The 14,325-nt window shown below is 37.6% G+C and overlaps 1 long non-coding RNA gene and 1 other non-coding gene across 3 annotated transcripts; one reads left to right on the forward strand and one right to left on the reverse strand.

Moving 5' to 3' along the window:
• Window positions 1–3,474: 3,474 nt before the first annotated feature.
• On the reverse strand, window positions 3,475–11,496 carry LOC119867044. 2 transcript variants are annotated; one of them, XR_005382164.1, is made up of 4 exons: window positions 11,349–11,496; window positions 10,808–10,945; window positions 7,090–7,169; window positions 3,475–4,083 (listed from the first exon to the last, which is right to left on the reverse strand). It is a non-coding gene; the product is annotated as an uncharacterized LOC119867044 (long non-coding RNA). The 2 variants fall into 2 exon arrangements; XR_005382162.1 differs by lacking the exon at window positions 3,475–4,083 and adding an exon at window positions 5,938–5,987.
• Window positions 10,642–10,745, forward strand: LOC119867139. Its single transcript, XR_005382505.1, has one exon. It is a non-coding gene; the product is annotated as a small nucleolar RNA U13 (small nucleolar RNA).
• Window positions 11,497–14,325: the final 2,829 nt, after the last annotated feature.

Below are 14,325 nucleotides of genomic sequence, written 5' to 3' on the forward strand. Positions count from 1 at the left end.
TTGGTCTGGGTGGGAAGATACCTGCCTTCTTATTGTTACACAAATTTACTCAGACTTCTTTTAAGGATTTCCACCCCTTCACCCCCAAATCTCTTCTTGCCTTTCATGCTTTGCAGAAAATACTGAAGTCTGTTGTTAACTGTCCTTCCTTCATTTAGTCGGCCTTGAATTTGATGCTTAGTTCCTGGAGAGTTAGAAACTGATCACTTCGCTCCGTCACTGGTGGTTGTCTCGGGTGGATCAGGGATCGGCTTCGCATTTTGCCAGAATCTTTAATACAGTTTCTGCTCTCTTCTCTGTCTGGTCCTTTCTCTATCCATTCTGGTCTGCCTTTAAATTATAAAGTAGACTATAAATCAAATTTGACTAAAATTTCAAGAAGTAAGTCAAGGTGAGATAAGTAAGTGGAGAACAGAATTGGACTAGAAAGAAACATTTGAAGGATTGTTTCATTTTTTCCTCAAACCATCCCAGACCTTCCTTAAATAGAGCCCACAGTTTGTGGGCTCCCTAATGAATAGGAGCCAAGCAGCAGCTTCACGTTTGAGACATGCTATTACCATTTTTTTCTCATTCCCGCTCCTTAATTAGGGGCTTTAAAGGAAGGTTGCCCACAGTTTCTGACAAACATCATTAGCTTTATCAGAATGAAATGCCTGATCCTGGACCTCTTTTCTGAAGAACTGACTGTTTTTGTTGAAAGATTGCTCGGAGTCTGTGACATTTTCTACCTTTGTAGAATGCAGGAAAAACACCTTGCATGAGGATTAGTCTTAAGAGTTTATGAAATCGAAAAATAAAGAGTTTATGAAATCGCTCTTCCTGAAGATCTAATTTCCGAGAATTGATTTTTGTAGACCTCAATTAGAGTGGGATAGACTACATCAGTTTTCACGGAGTTTCAGTTTGCTTGACTGCGACCCATGTTCTTATCTGTACAAACACACACACAAACACACACAGAGCCCCAAATTTTCACAAACAGTATTTACCCCAATATTTGCAAATCCTCTATTTTATTTCATTTTTTTAAATGCAAATCTCCACCCACTGAATTGATTTCCCACACTAAAGAGTTGCAACCCTCGGTTGGAAAAACACTCAACAGGATGCCCTTTTATTTTTTTTTCTAACCCTGTAATTCAATATAGTGTGATTTTGAATTGAGGACAAGCCTGATGAATTTGAGGTATGGAATAAAGGAATCAGATCAGCTCTGGGTTTGTTGTGTTTTTAAATCTCTCTGTGTGTTCATTCTCTTCACTCTGAGAGGATTCCATTATCTTTGCTCAAAGAGCAGACACTGCTCTGGCTGTTTCCCCTGCTTCTCTTTGATCCCTGCGGCTGAGCTGGGCCCTTCCCCCAAGCCCTCCCTTCTAGACTGGTTGAGGCTGTTCAGACCCCAGGGGTTTGCTGGGCTGGGAGCCTGCTGAGTGCTCACTGTGCTGTTTGGCTGTTCCCACCTCTAACCTGCTCCATCCCCCTGCTGGGTTTTCACTCCAGATCTGCCAGGTTAATGGGATATTATTGTTCTTCTCTTACTGCTTTTTTTTCTTTCATATTTCATACAATGTTTATCAGTTTCTTCCTCGGACAATTTTTAGTTTGTTAGTGAGATGATGAAAGTGGGTAAGGATTGTATTTTAGGAATAAATGTTTCCTCATCAGCCAGGACCTAATCTAGGAAGAATTTATTCACTCCCATGTAAAGTACTTCTGCAGGTAATTTAACAGATAAAAGGCAACACAATGTATCTGACACCACAAGCCACATTTAAAAAAATGTATATATCATCAACATTGAATCAATTACATGGCATTTTAGGTTCAAATTTTAATTTTGGTCAGAAAGATAAATTAATAAACAGATTGTATTATTTATTTTACCCATAGCATTCTATGACATTACTGAGCACCTGTTACGTAGAAAGCAAGATATGTAAATTAATTTTCTGACTTTAAGGCATCTAGACCTTCAGAAGGGAGATAAAAAATGAATGCAAATAACCATCTTATAAGATTTTAATAAGAAACTTGAATACATACAGTATAAAGCTCAATCAGAGTATTTCTTCCTGGGGATCCCTGGGTGGCGCAGCGGTTTAGCGCCTGCCTTTGCCCCAGGGCGCGATCCTGGAGACCCGGGATCGAATCCCACATCGGGCTCCCGGTACATGGAGCCTGCTTCTCCCTCTGCCTATGTCTCTGCCTCTCTCTCTCTCTCTCTCTCTCTCTGTGTGACTATCATAAATAAATAATAAAAAAAATAAAAAATAAATAAATAAAAAAAAAGAGTATTTCTTCCTTTTCAGAACCATGAGAGTCAAAAGAGAGAAATAATTTCTTTCTGTTCTGTCCTTTCAGGATATGAGACTGTCAAATTTCTCCATTCCCTATTCTCATTGAGTGTATGAATGGATGAATGAAGAAATGAATGAAACTGACTGCTTACTTTTGGGTGATGGAATGGCCTTCCTTTCTTCTTTCTTTTCTTTCTTTCTTTTATTTATTTATCTTTTATTTCTTTCTTTCTTTCTATTTAATTTATTTTAACAATATATTTTATTTAGCTCAATAATCTAAAATATTATTATTACAACATGTAATCAAGGTAAAAAATATATTACTTTTTTGTAATATATAAAATATATATTATGTAAAATATAATATAATAATATATAATATGTAAAAAAAATTTTACTTTTTTGTTTCTTTTTGGACTATTGTCTTCAAACTCTGCCATGTATTTTCCACTTACACACATCTCAGTTTTGACTAGCTGTACTTCATGAGTTCAAGATTCACAAGTCACTAGGACAACACAGTTCTAGATAAAAAGCAGAACAGAGGAAACACCTAAATACTTGATGAGTTTTTCCAACAGTTTGAGGAAAGGACTCATTTCATTGGGGGAGAGAGCTTGAAAATTATTTTTCTCTGAATATTAATGGAGAAATAGGAGTTGCCAACTCAAGAGCCACTCCTTTGTTTTCTTCTAGGCTCTCAGTCGCAGAACAATGAGATAGAACTGGCATAGTCTACTCTATTTCTCCAGTGCCTCAGGACCAGCACCTGTTGCAAGGACAACCCCTCTGGCCCTCACATTTGTACCACACCTTGTAGGTGATAATTGCTTTCATGTACAATATTTCATTTAATCATTTTAATCATACTATGTAGTAGTCAGTGGAAGCATTACTATCCTCATTTTACAAATGAATGAACCAAAGTTCAAGGAGTTTAAATGACTTGTTCAAAGTAGTACAGTTAGTATCCAAGTGTTTTGAAATTTAATCTAGTATGTATGCCACTAAATCAGAGCTTCCTAATGAAAGAAAATATATTATATATATGTAAATATATGTATATTTACAGAAATATGGAAATTTTTCTTCTTTGGCAACACTTCCAAAAATACCTCCCAAAAAAACAAAACTGGTGATCTGTTTACAAAAGTAATATACAAATAACTTCTTGGCCAATTGAGTTTTTAGCCAGGTTTTAGTATTTTTTTTAGGTTGGATATTGTCATTTAGTTTAGCAATTTTGAACATCTGAAGGTTGAGAGCAAGTTAATACATTACAAAGGCAAAGTTTCTGTGTTGGCCCTGAAGTATGTTGTAATCATTTTTGTCTGGGAAAACAAACAAAAGTGGATCAGCAACATGTTTGTTATATGAGATGCTGGCAGAGTCCCAGCCTCTAGGATGCTGGCTTACCTACCAACAATACCTCCCTTTCAGGCAATGCCAGCTGTTTTATGAGAATATCCGAGTTCTCTGGAAGGGAATTACTCCAGTCAGCAGGATTGAATTTTACTATTGCCATGTAGGGAATTAACAGTATAGATCAAAAGTTGATCAACTTTTGATGCATCCTTCTTCTGTCACTGTGAAAAAGACTGTGACATACTTTAAAGACAGTTCATGGGCAGCCCGGGTGGCTCAGCGGCTTAGAGCAGCCTTTGGCCCAGGCCGTGATCCTAGAGACTCAGGATCAAGTCCCACGTCGGGCTCCCTGCATGGAGCCTGCTTCTCCCTCTGCCTGTGCCTCTGCCTCTTTCTCTCATGAATAAATAAAAATCTTAAAAAAAAAAAAAAAGACAGTTCACCCTTGAGAATCAAAATTCTTTTGAAAAAAAGGTCCCTAGAATAAACAATATTCGATATGTTCATTACTCTCAATTTTAGAAACCTAATGGGCTTAAGAGCTATATTCACATTGATCTGTTTTAACTGTGCATGCTTTTTCTGCTCTACCCAACTGTGTTCCTATTTTCTATTCTTTTCATTCCACTCTGGAGCAGTTTGCCTCCTAGTCAGGCCACCAATTATACTCATTCAAAATATATGATTTATTTTCCTCATTTTTTAAAAAAATATTTTATTTATTTATTTGAGAGAAAGCAAGAGCCAGAGAGATCCAGAGGGAGAGGGAGAAGCAGACTCGCTGCTGAGCAGGGAGCCCGATGCAGGGCTGGCTCCCAGGACCCTAAGATCACAACCTGAGCCGAAGGCAGATGTTTCACCAACTGAGCCACCCAGGCAGCCCGCCTCTCTCATTTTATACCTTTCTTAGTTCCCAGCTACTTCTCTTAGTCAGCCTTTGACAAATCATAATGAACTAAGTTTAGCTTGTTGTAGAAAACAAGAGTCATTATGAAAACTGGAATGGTCTGGGAGCATCTTAAAAAATCATTTGGAGGGGTACCTGGGTGGCTCAGTCAGTTAAGTGTCTGCATTTGGCTCAGGTCATGATCCCAGGGTCCTGGGATTGAACCCCATGTTGGGTTCCCTGTTCAGCAGGGAATCTGCTTCTCCCTCTCCCTCTGCCCCTGCTATCTCTCTCTCCCTCTCTCTCATCCTCTCTCACATGTGTGTTCTCTAATAAATAAATAAAATATTTAAAAAAATAATTTGGTTAGTCCTCAGAATGTGGACAAACTGGTAAGATCCAGCTAAGAGACAGTGCATCCAGCTCATCTCATTCACAATAAATCCTCTGTAGTTTCCTAAAGCTGCCACAGAGATGCCAGTCATGGTGACTCGCTGACTAAAGTGCTGAGTAATGAACCCTGTGCCCCATTTATACAAAGTGTCCTAAGATTTCCTTAGTAGTAGGCAAATGCTGGAAACACAAAGGAAAGACACTATGGCCCACTAAACCACTCCCATTGTCTAGTTTATCACTCAGTTCTATCCTTCCTTCCTCTTTAGGAAATGAGGGTACATAAATGATAAGTAATATAAAACTTGCAAAAAAAATATTAAAATATCCAGGCAGTTTTGTATCAACAAGCATTTTTTCTTAGTGGACGTAAAGCATAAATAAAGGAAGTTATAATCCTCCATTCCTGCCTTCCCAATAAGTCCCTCCTTGGAATTCTTTTTTTTTTTTTTTTTTTTAAGATTTCATTTATTTATTCATGAAAGAACAGAGAGGCAGAGACATAGGCAGAGGAAGAAGCAGGCTCCATGCAGGAAGCCCAATGTGGGACTCAATCTCAGGACCCCAGGATCATGCCCTGAGCCAAAGGCAGATGCTCAATCTCTGAGCCACCCAGGCATCCCCCTCCCTGGAATTCTTATTCTGAACCTAGTAACCAGTCAATGTGGCAAATTATTTGATCTGCTGGGCCTACTCAAGGAGTTTATTAGCTAACTTTCTTTAGACTTTTTTTCTTAAAGATTTTATTTTAGAGAGAGTCAGGGAGGGGAGGTAGTAGGCAGAGGGAGAGAGAATCTCAGGCAGACTTCCCACTGAGTGGGGTGCCCGATGCAGGGCTTGATCCCATAACCTTGAGATCATGATCTGAACTGAAATCAAGAGTCAGATGCTGGGATCCCTGGGTGGCGCAGAGGTTTAGCGCCTGCCTTTGGCCCAGGGCACGATCCTGGAGACCCGGGATCGAATCCCACGTCGGGCTCCCGGTGCATGGAGCCTGCTTCTCCCTCTGCCTGTGTCTCTGCCTCTCTCTCACTGTGTGCCTATCATAAAAAAAAAAAAAAAAAAAAGAGTCAGATGCTTAACCAATTGAGCCACCCAGGTGCCCCTAGACTTTTTAAAAGAATAAATTTTTGCCCAGTAATTTACTAGCAAATGCAGAAAGTAATGAGGCTCATTAGCACTTTAGGGTTAATGTTACCAAAAACAGGCTGATTCAAAGGAACACATATTGGAATAAACATACCCTTATTCCATCATCTGCACAAGTTTGCATCCATGGGAGAACAGAAATTTATTGCAAGGTACATCCTTTTATAGTGGAAAATCTACTATACACTAATAGTTCCTCAAAAGAGACATATGCTGCTGAGATATTTCACTGATAAGATTGTTCCCTCTTCTCTGTCTCCTACATTTAAGGTTTGAGTGATTTCTCTTTCTAGGCTACCCTGTAATTTCTTTGTTGGTTAAAAAATATGCTCACATTTAAAGCATCTAATTAAATGGCTAAGAGCTGGCCTAAATGACCCAAGTTCTTTGCCTTTTTCACTCTCCATGCTCCCAACAACGTTTATTCTGTCTTTTCAACAAGCACCTCAAGAAGGTATCTTAAAAGTATCTTTTAAAAAAAGTATCTTACTTGAGAGGTGCCTGGGTGGCACAGATGATTAAGTATCCAACTCTTGAATTCAGCTCAGGTCATGATTCCAGGGTTATAGGATTGGGCCCCTTATCTAGCTCCCTGCTCAGCAGGGAGTCTGCTCAAGATTCACTCTTTCCCTTTCTATCACCTTCCCAACTCTCTAAAATAAATAAATAAATACTTTTTAAAAAAGTGTCTTATGTGGGTTTAAATGCAAGAGTATCTGCAAACACTAGTATGGCTTATAAAGTATACGGAAGAGTAGCAAGAAAAATGGTCCAATGGTCCATGTAGTCTGTGCATTGGCTTGGTTTCAGGTATTCTCTCTGAAAGTGCATACACACATATTCCCAGAAGCTGTCATCCAGCACTTCTTTTATTGTTTTAATAGCTCACTTCTTGGAATCTTAAACACATACACATACTGGCAATGTTCTTGGTTCAGCAGAATTGCTTAGGGCGACTGTATTGGAATAGATGCCAAATAGTAATGTTCTTACCTCTAAACACCAGAAAACACTTGACACGCCCTCCTGCCAGCTCTTCTCTGCCAAAAAAGTACAGGGCGTGATGAAGATCCCTGAGGGAGAAAGAAGCTATTGCTTTATTTTAAGTGAATAGAGTTTAAAGTTACAAACTAGGGGCACCTGAGCGGCTCAGTAGGTTGAGGGCCTGCCTTCAGCTCAGGTCATCATCCCAGAGGCCTGGGATCGAGCCCCACATCGGGCTCCTTGCTCAGCGGGGCATCTGCTTCTCCCTCTGTTTCTCATGCTGGTTCTCTCTCTCGCATAAATAAATAAAATCTTTAAAAAAAATGTTTTAAATAAAGTTACAAACTAGAGTAAAGTAAGAACATAAAACAAATATTTTTTGGGAAATAGTAAAAATATTAAAAGATCTGACGGGGCCATGAATCTTTCTTTGTCATCATCATACAAGTTAATTATTTTTATTTCATATGAAAGAAGCATAGAAATCATTAAGATGACTCAAAATTTCACTTCCTAAACATGTAAACAGAGTATGCTTGTGTCTTTGTAGACACATTCATACATATGGATTCTGATACAGACATATAGAGAAAGCTTTCTTAGCCAAATGATATCATAAATAATATTTAGTTGTACAAATTTGCCTTTAATACTTAACAAAAGATTATACATATCTCACCAGGTCAATAAGTAATTATCTACTATATCATCGTTAATGGATGCATAGTATTCTTTAATGTGGTAATGTAGTTATACCATAAGTTATTTAGCAAATACTCTATGGTTGATTTAATTGTTTCTGACTTTTATAAGAAATTCTACAATGAACATCCTTCCACATATATTTTTCTGTATAGGTCTGATTAATTTTTAGGGTAAATTCTCAGAATTGTGATTGATAGGTCAAAGGTAATGTTTATCTATCTATCTACCTACCTATCTATCCATCCATATTAGGTTTTAAATAAATAAAATTCTAAGTTACCCTATAGAAGAAGAGTGCCAGTTCATATCCCACCATCAATAGATGACATCTCTTTCTCCCACAAGTTTGCCATCATTTGGAAATCATCTTCAGATAAATGAAACATATATATATGTGTTTCCAGTCTGATAGGTGATAATTTGCATTTCCATTACTCTCAATGTGCTCTACTTTATAAGTAAAGTTGTATGCTATTTACATGCTTATTGACCACTTGTATCTTTTTTTTTTTTTTAAGATTTTACTTATTTGAGAGAGAGAGATGAGAGAGAGAAAAATCACAAGCAGGGGGGAGAAGTAGAGGGAGAAGCAGACTCCCTGCTGAGCAAGGAACCTGATGCCAGGGTTCCATCCCAGGACCTTGGGATAATGACCTGACCCGAAGGCAGATGCTTAACTGACTGAGTCACTCAGGTGCCCTGACTACTTGTGTCTTTTACTATTTGAATTGCCTTTGCCCTTTTATGATTTGTCTCTTCCTAGCTTAACTGAATTGGAAGACCATTATTATATAGGTTATTAGAACTTTGCCAAAACTATTGCAAATATTTTCTCATGGTAACCCAGATTTCGGATGTCCCCTAATTGGGTGGGGGAGGGGGTGGGGGGGGGATGAGACAATGTCCAAATAGCTGTCTTTGTATTTGATCCGTGCCTCAGACTACCAGGATACATGAGCTCAGCATCTCTCTTCTATTCTAAAAAAACATCTTTTCATCCAAAGACCTTACTGAACATAACTATAGAGTTTTCATAGGTTAGATGGAAAACAGGTTCTGCAAAACACACCTTAGAGAAAAATCCCTAGTGGACATGTCTGTGCTTATTCATTATCAGCTCTATTTGGGGCTGAAATAGGGAGTGGCTTGCAAACTTGATTGCAAGCCAGTCCATCTCAATTTGATTCCTCAAACTTGTCTTGATGTTCAAACAAAGGGCCCTCCAGTTACCAAAAATCACCCTCCTTAGAAGATAGTTGAGCAACCGTCTTATTTTGAAAATGTCCTTTGGGGATATCATGTCTTGCCCAACTCCAGCAGTTTGAGTATTTCTTCCAATCTTTTTCTGCTAAATCTCTCAAGAGTATTAACTTTTCTTCAACAACTTTCTACAATTTTGTTGTCAGCTTCATTTCTTTTTTTATATAAATTTTATTTATTTATTCATGAGAGACACACAGAGAGAGAGGCAGAGACACAGGCAGAGGGAGAAGCAGGCTCCATGCATGAAGCCCGATGTGGGACTCGATCCTGTGTCTCCAGGATCATGCCCTGGGCTGAAGGTGGCACTAAACCGCTGAGCCACCGGGGCTGCCCAGTCAGCTTCATTTCTAAGTATTTTCTTCTTTGGTTGCTACTACAATTGCTAATTTCCCACTACCACATTATCCAACCAATTATTCTATATATATCGGAAAATGATTGATTTGGATGTATTTTTGTGTGTGAAATCAAGTACTTTACTAATCTATCTCATTGTTCATAATGATATTCTCTTACTTATTTCTCTTAATCTACTATCATCTGCCAATAATGATTGTTGTGTCACCTTCTTTTAAATATCCATACCTCTCAGTACTTTCTCATGTCTAATTATATTAGTACTTCTAAACTGGGAGTACTAGTAGTGATGAGAATTCATCTGTCATGACAAAAACTTAAAAAGCTTCCATTAAAAATGATGCTGGCTTTAATATGTTGTGTATACACATGCATATAAAATTTTAATGTCCAAGAAGTTGTATCTTTTCCTATCACACTGATGGCTTGTGTTTCTTATTAATATATTTGTTTTCTTTTTCTTTCTTTTTCCTTAATTAAAAAGAAATGTTGGATTTGTCAGAATTTTTAAGACCCAAGTATAGGATTTGTCAAAGGCCTTTTAGGTACCAGTTCATTGATCCACACTAAATTTGAATTATCATTAAATATGCTTAGACATGTTAATGGACTGTTAGTTCCATTTTACTGATCTACAAGTCATTTCTAATACCAGTCTCATATAAGTTTATTTACTGACCATTGTGACACATTATAATAGCTAGTGACATGAGTCTCTTTATTTCTCTAGGGTTTTCTTGGCTAATGTGGCTCAATATTCTAATCATTATTTATATTGCTATCATGTAGATAGCAAAAATTAATAAAATAGAAAATAATACAAAATAATTTGGAGTACTTTGATTTCAAATTTTTTTAAAAATCAAGTACCACCAATTCTAGGGGAAGCAGAAATCAATATGAGCTTAAAAAGTGATGGACAAAAAAAAAAAGTGATGGACAGTTTTGTAGAAGACCTATCTTTTCTAGTTAAAGAAGAGAATAGGAGAAAGAGGAGAAAATTAATTTATAGGGTGATGAAGAAGGCAGACATCCTGATTAAGAGTTATTAGTTTAGGTTGAAGTATATTTGAGTAGGAAAGCACACTTGTTCTACTCTAAGAAGGATGTCTATGAAGAAAAACAATTTATTATTTAGCCAAATAATTACTAGAATAAGAACTAAGGAATTATAGTAAGATAAGGAAATAAAATCTAATATAAAATAATGATGTTGAGTCAAAGAAGAATAAGAGGATCCTTTTGTAGTTCATGAGCGTAATGATTGGGGGCTCATGCCGTTGTGTGACATGTGCCTCCCTGAAACCTTGTTATGACCATGGCACATTACCCATCTGACATGAAATTAAAAAAAAAAAAAAAAAAACTTTAAAAATCTTACAACATGAATAAATGTACTTACCAAACCAGAAATTTCCTATAAACATACTTTGAATTATTTTCTTCTCCAAGGAGTTTATTGTTTTATTTAAATATAATAGTATAAATCTCTGAAAACATCTAATTAATGCCACAGTGGTGGAGAGAGGTTGAGTGATTCCTAGGGAAGCGAGTAGAGATAATTATATGGATAAAGTTCAAATAAGATCTTCATAATATGCTCCCCCTATAACCTTTCCATCTTTCTCATCTCAAGCTGTCCACATTAGATTGAACTCTTTGCACTTCTCAAAGAACAGCACATCTTCCCCATCACCCCATCCTCCAGCATCCACTCCCTTTTCTTTTTTTTTTTTTTAATTTTTTTATTTATTTATGATAGTCACAGAGAGAGAGAGAGGCAGAGACATAGGCAGAGGGAGAAGCAGGCTCCATGCACCGGGAGCCTGATGTGGGATTCGATCCTGGGTCTCCAGGATCGCGCCCTGGGCCAAAGGCAGGCGCCAAACCGCTGCGCCACCCAGGGATCCCCACTCCCTTTTCCTCTAGACATTTGTACTCACAGTGCCAACATAGGATTCAAAAAAATTCTTCTATCTCCGTCCGGGACAGGCAGTGTTTTCTTGGCTTCCATTGCACCTCAGGCATACCTCTCCAAATCCCTGGTTTTCTGGACTGTCCCCCTCAGTATAGATACCATGGAAGGCATCTTCATCTTTCATTTAGCATTTAGTATATAGTGTTGGAAATAAAAATTTTTTATTTTAAATTGTGGAAATAAAAATTAACTCTTTAGAAAATCTTAAGAGGGACACCTTGGTGGCTCAGCAGTTGAGCGTCTGCCTTCAGCTCATGGCATGATCCTGGGGCCCAGGGAGTGAGTCCCACCCACATGGGGCTCCCTGTGAGGAGCCTGCTTCTCCCTCTGTCTATGTCTCTGCCTCTCTCTGTGTGTCTCTCATGAATAAATAAATAAAATCTTAAAAAAGAAAAAAATCTTAAGAGATTCAGGACACAAATTTGTTATTCACTTTTCACAACTCAGTGAGGTTAAAACGTCACATGATGGCATATCCATAACTGTGAATCAAATCAAGCAAGCCCTCCTCTTCCTATACTATCTATAAAGATTAGGTAGGAGAAGGAGTCCAAGTCATTAATATCAGAATAAGGGAATCATAAAGTTAGAAAGACCCATGAAAATCATTCATCCAGTGGTGTCTGGTTGAGCTTTTAATAAAATGCCAATGCCTAGGTCTTATCTCAGGGGAATCTGACTTAGCTCATCTAGTATGGCCAGACAGTTGTATTTTTGGAGTTCCCCAGATGCTTCTAATAAGCACTCAGAATTGAGAACAACTGACACAATCCTACTCCTTCATTTTGCCAATGAGGCAGACATGACAGGTGAAGTCATTTGGGTGGGTGGACCGGAGACACAATGAAAATAAGCAAGGTGCCTCAATATACAATATAGTTCTGTTTCCATCAAATCATATTTAATAACAAATTATTTCTGTAAAGGTGAGGAAATAAATCCTGTAAAGTCTAATGACACTATATGATTTATTACAGAAAGAATGATTAGGAAATCAGCAAATCCGGAAGAACCTGCTTTCTTAAGATGAGCACTGTGGATGAAATTAGCTGGACCGAAAGTAAATCAACCACAAGCTGCATGTGGTGGCACTTCAAAATAAATGTAATGAGAAGCAATTTGAAGCAAAAAAAAAAAAAGAAAAAAAAAGATTCCAACTGCCAGGCAAAGGCAGATTCTGTGCAGGAAATAACTTGGCTGAATAAATAGAACTAGCTAAGACTAGATTATACAAACATGATTTATTTCTAATTCAGACAAAGCTGAACTATACAGCAACTCTATCTACTTATGATTTCCTATCTGTGTAAATCTTAGGCTGGTAATAAGCATGTATTTACAGCTTTCTGCAAGTCTTATCCCTGACAAGGGGAAATAAAGGAGGGCTCTCAGGTTCACAGGAACTGAATATGGAAATTACATCGGTGTAAGAGGTCAAATTTTTCTAAGATTTATCTTCCAAATTTAGAATATTTAAAAAGTTAAATTGAGAATGACAATGAGGGAGGTCAATGGAAGAGACAAATTAATATTTATTGGCAGAGAAGGGACCAAGAAAGCATGTGGTGCTGTTTTATTTCCCCGCCGCAGCTCCAATCTCCATCCTCCACTCAAGTCAACTCTATTTCCAGATGGTCTTTCAGTTCCAAGACTCAAAGAAATAGTCTTATATCCAGGATAAAAACTGCTTGCCTTATTACTTGACATATATTTTCATAATTACTTTATACTATTTCTCAACTTTTTAAAAATATAATCTTTCAATATATAGGCATCCTATCTCAGTTTGTGATCCCGAACATATAGCAATATGATTTTCTGACTCATACAAACTTTAGGAATATTTCTTAGCTTCCTGTTTTTATATATATATATATACATATATATATACACACACACAAATTTCCATTTTTCATTTCAAGTTGAATTTTTGAGCTAAGAATATGTGATACATGACTCAAATTAGTGAAACTCAGGAAACTAAAAAATGTGCTATAGTCCAGAAAGGATAAGGCCATTTGGGTTCTTATGCTCTAAACCAGTGTTAAGGTTGATATTTAGGTATCACGAACAGAAAAATAAAACACTCTAAATAAAGACTATTATTAGCAAATAGGTTACATATATCACAGGTAAGTTGTAACCTTTATTTTTACCATATTAAAGTAATTTCTAGGGGTGACTGGGTGGCTTAATCAGTTAAGTTTCTGCCTCTGGCTCAGGTCATGACTCAGAGTTCTGTGATAGAGCCCTGCATGGGCCTTTCTGCTCAGCGGGGAGCCTGCTTCTCCCTTGCCCTCTGCCCCTCACCCCTCTCGTGCTGTGCTCTCCCTTTTTCTCCCTCTCAAATAAATAAATAAGATCTTCAAAACTATGTAATTTTTAGTTATTTCAAAGGCTGGTTGGTCAATGTATAGGTTGTGAAGACCCTTTCCATATCTGTCTCCTTCCAGTTATTCATGAGACAAACAGGAGTGATCTGAAAGGAAGACGAAGTAAATCTTTAACCCATCTCAAATGTTTCCTTTTAGTAGCTTTCATAGATATTGTGGCAATTTGGATGAAAGATAACTAATACTTAAGACTTAGAAATCATCCGTAGATGTTACTCATCCAGGTTCTCATAATGGAAAACTGCCAACTGGATCAACTATTCAAATCAGTATATTTTGTTATTGGGCCATGTGTTTCACAAACTCAGATCCCAAAGCTACAATTCCATTTTAGATCCAATTAAAATGTCAGTCAAAAAAAAAAAAAGAGGGGATCCCTGGGTGGCGCAGCGGTTTAGCGCCTGCCTTTGGCCCAGGGCCTGATCCTGGAGACCCGGGATCGAATCCCACTCGGGCTCCCAGTGCATGGAGCCTGCTTCTCCCTCTGCCTGTGTCTCTGCCTCTCTCTCTCTCTGTGACTATCATAAATAAAATAAAATAAAATAAATA

This window comes from Canis lupus, chromosome 31 (assembly GCF_011100685.1).
Source record: "Canis lupus familiaris isolate Mischka breed German Shepherd chromosome 31, alternate assembly UU_Cfam_GSD_1.0, whole genome shotgun sequence".
NCBI classification, from domain to species: domain Eukaryota; kingdom Metazoa; phylum Chordata; class Mammalia; order Carnivora; family Canidae; genus Canis; species Canis lupus.